Source organism: Oratosquilla oratoria, chromosome 10 (assembly GCF_046742065.1).
Source record: "Oratosquilla oratoria isolate Oo_2021 chromosome 10, ASM4674206v1, whole genome shotgun sequence".
NCBI lineage: Eukaryota > Metazoa > Arthropoda > Malacostraca > Stomatopoda > Squillidae > Oratosquilla > Oratosquilla oratoria.
Window position 1 is genome coordinate 67,559,440 of NC_134786.1, and position 4,038 is coordinate 67,563,477.

Genomic DNA, 4,038 nt, shown 5'->3' on the forward strand with positions numbered 1-4,038 from the left:
AATCAAACATGCTGAAGGAGAAAAAGTAGGGTAGCAAGGAAGAAGAAGGAGGCAGAAAAGGAGATAGGTAAGGAGGTAGAAGGGAAGACGTAAACACGCCGACTGAGAAAGAACTAAGTAGCCAATCAAGGAGAAAGTCAAGCAGGAAGGCAGGCAGGCAAGTAGGCAGGTAGGCAGGTTCGGCAGACAAGCAGGCGGTGCGCGTTTTGTGCTGAATTTCTTGTTTTATTCATGAGGTCCAAATAGTTGCGCCCGTGGTGTAGCGGTTATCACATCTGCTTTACACGCAGAAGGTCCCAGGTTCGACCCCTGGCGGGCGCAGTGACTATATTCGTTTTAGAACAAAATTTATGTTTAGTATCTTTCGCTGCACAGAGAACATTTCCACGCGTCTGCTAAATATGTGTTTATTTGTTTGACGCTTCTTGCATTTTTTAATGATAATCTTCACCAGAACCTGAGGTCTATACCCATTAAGATTTTTGTGAGATATGCTTGGGGATAAGACTAGAAATGGACGTTGTTGTAAAGGTTGTGGTTGTAGTGGTAGTCTGGTAGAGGAGGTTGTGGTTTTAGTTGTGAAGAAATTTATGTTTGTGGATGAGGTAGGAGGTTGTGGTTTTAGTTGTGAAGAAATTTATGTTTGTGGATGAGGTTGTGATAAGATTTGGGGTGAAGGTGGTGGAGGTGGTAGAGGTTGATGGTGGGTGGGAGGATTGAGATGGAAGGTTGTGTGCTTATTCTGGCTGTCGCCATTTTTTTTATCAGCTGAACAAAGCCTTCTTTCAAGCCAAAAGGTTATATCTCATAACGTATCATGGTCTTTTACATGAACTTTGCCGTTTTTTTCAGAACCTTACCTTTCAATTCTCCTCATTTTTCTCACCTATTGAAATTATTTCTAGTATAAAACTGGTGGTACCTCTTTTTTTTTTTTTTAGTTTATGGTTTGTTCAATATATAATTTGTTCATTTATTAATTCATTATTTTTTTCCTTTTTCCTTTTCCCACTCCTCTCCTTCCTCTTTCCTTATTATCCTCATTATTTTTTCCTCCTCTCGTATAGTCTAATATCATAGCGCAAAGGTGATGACTTCACTCACACCTACGTGCCACATTTCTTATCTTCTCGTTCTTCCTCTCCTTCAGCTTCCACATTTTTATCTATCTTCCCCCTCCCCAACCACTTCTCGTCTTTTATCTTCTTTTTCCTCTTTTTTTTTTCATTCTTCCCTTACGTCTCCCCCATCCTGTCCCACTTCTTCTAACTCTAACCGCCCACACACACACACACACACACACACACACACACACACACACACACACACACACACACACACACACACACACACACACACACACACACACACACATGCACGCACGCACACACACACACACACTAAGGTTGACAGATGAAAGCACAGTGAAGTAAAACGGACACATACACTCATTCATATACATATATACATATATATACATATATATATATATATACATATATATATATATATATATATATATATATATATATATATATATATATATATATAATGTATGTATATACACACGATTACAAAGGAGGAGCATGCCGACAGGAGACCTTTTGGTCCATAACTAGGTCGGATGCGGAAAAATATCATAAATGAATAAATGAAAATATAAGAATACAAATAATAATCAATAGAATAAATAAATGCATAGGTATAGTTAGATAATAAACAAACAGGTAAATAGTAAGTAATAATAGATTGAAAAATAACTACTAATAAACAAAATCAAACAAATAATAATAAACAAACTAATAAACAAATAATATAAAATAAATCGCAGTTATTACAGCATCTTGCTTAGGTGTTTATCTAAATGAATTTTAAAGCCTTGAACTGAAGTACATCGCACTGCCCCTGCAGAAAGTTTGTTCCATTCATTGACTACTCGATTGTCGAATTTGTTTCTACCCACTTCCATATTAAATCTATTTCCTTATAGTTTGAGACCATTATTTTTTATGGGTTTCTCATTCAATGTGAAATTTTTGTCACTTTTGATGCTGTCAATTTACTTTAGAAGCTTAAAGACATGTACCAGGTCACCTCTGAGTCTACGCTTTTTTAGGGAAAATAGATTCATATGTTTTAGTCGATTTTCGTATGATTTATTTTTGAAATTTGGAATCAGTTTTGTGGCTCGACGTTGTACTTTTTCCAATCTGTCAATGTCTTTAATGAGATTCGGTGACCATACGGAAACAGCATATTCCAAATGTGGACAAACTAACGATTTATATAGTTTGTTAATGAGGATCCGTCAAGAAACAAAGGTCTCAAACTGTCAGGAAATAGATTTAATTTGGAAGTGGGTAGAAACAACTTCGCCAACCGTGTAGTTAATGAATGGAATAAACTTCCTGCAGAGGCAGTGCAATGTAGTTTAGTTCGAAGCTTTAAGAATCATTTGAATAAACACCTAAGAATGATGCTGTAATGACTATCATTTATTTTATATTATTATTTTTTTTTTTATCATTTGTCCGTTTATTATTATTTTTTATTCTCATTTATTATTAGTTATGTCAATTGATTATATCATTTACTACTTTCCTGTTCATTATCTAATTATACCTATGTATTTATTTATCTATATCATTGTAGTTTTTATTTATTCATTTATTTGTTTATCATTATTATGAATTTTTCAAATCCGACCTAGATATGGACCAAAAGGTCTCCTGTCGGCATGCTTTGCCTTTGTAATCCTTTGTAATCCTTTGTAGATAAAATTTTGAATTCAAAAGATCGCTCAGTCAGTCCTAGACTCTTGTTTGCTTTCTCCAAGGCTGAAATACACTGCTTATATGATTTGAGACTTTCTGATAATTACTCCGAGATCCTTTTCACTATTTACTTTTGTTAACGAATTTCCAAATAACTTTTATTTGTACTTACCTTTATTTTTACCTATGTGCATAACCTTACATTTACTTGCGTCAAATTTCATTAGCCACTTTTCAGACCATTGCTGTAATTTATCTAAATCTTCATCAGCAAATTTGGAGATAATAGATTTTAGTCCGTGGTCTATATCATTTCTATATACTATGAATAGAAGTGGCCCAAGAACGGAACCCTGAGGAACCCCACTCGTAACATTTTTTCATCAAAAAGTTCTGCCATTTATAACAACTCTCTGTTTTCGATCATTCAGACAATTTCTAGTCCAATATGATAAGCTCCCACTTACTCCATGTGAAGCTAATTTAGTAAGTAGCCTTTTGTGTGGAACGGTATCAAAAGCTTTTGCAAAGCCTAGATATATTAAATCTATATTGTTTCTTTTGTCATAATTTGAGATGACTGTGTTGTAGAATTCAATTAAGTTAGTCACGCAAGAACGTTTCCGTCGGAATCCATGCTGGCTATTATTTAACAAACACTTACTTAATGATGTTCGATAGCATCTCTGATGATAGTTTCAATGATTTTTCCTACGATTAAAGTCAAGTTTATAGGCTTGTAGTTATTTGGTTTCTCTTTGTCAACTTTTTTGAATATGGGAGTAATGTTACCTAGTTTCCTTTCTCTTGGGACATACCCGAATATGTTGGATTTTTTTTTTTCAAATAATTTCTAATGGAACAACAATCTCATACATGTTAATGGAGTAGGAAACACGGGAGTCTTAGTCTGAGTCTGACTAGTTTCGCAGATATGCTTTTTCAAAGCGAAACTAGTCCGGAATAAATTCAAATTAAGACTCCTGTGTTTCCTACTCCGTTTACGTCAATCTGTCAGAATGTCTATAAAATGTATATATATATATATATATAATATATATATATATATATATATACATATATATATGTATATATACATATATATATATATATATGTATATGTATATATACATATATATATATATATATACATATATATATACATTATACATATATATATGCATATATATACACATATATATACATATATATATACATATATATATATATGTATATATATATATGTGTATATATATGTATATAT

General features: G+C 33.1%; 1 non-coding gene across 1 annotated transcript; it reads left to right on the forward strand.

Moving 5' to 3' along the window:
* The first annotated feature begins 248 nt into the window (after positions 1–248).
* Positions 249–321, forward strand: TRNAV-UAC (transfer RNA valine (anticodon UAC)). Its single transcript has one exon. It is a non-coding gene; the product is annotated as a tRNA-Val (tRNA).
* Positions 322–4,038: the final 3,717 nt, after the last annotated feature.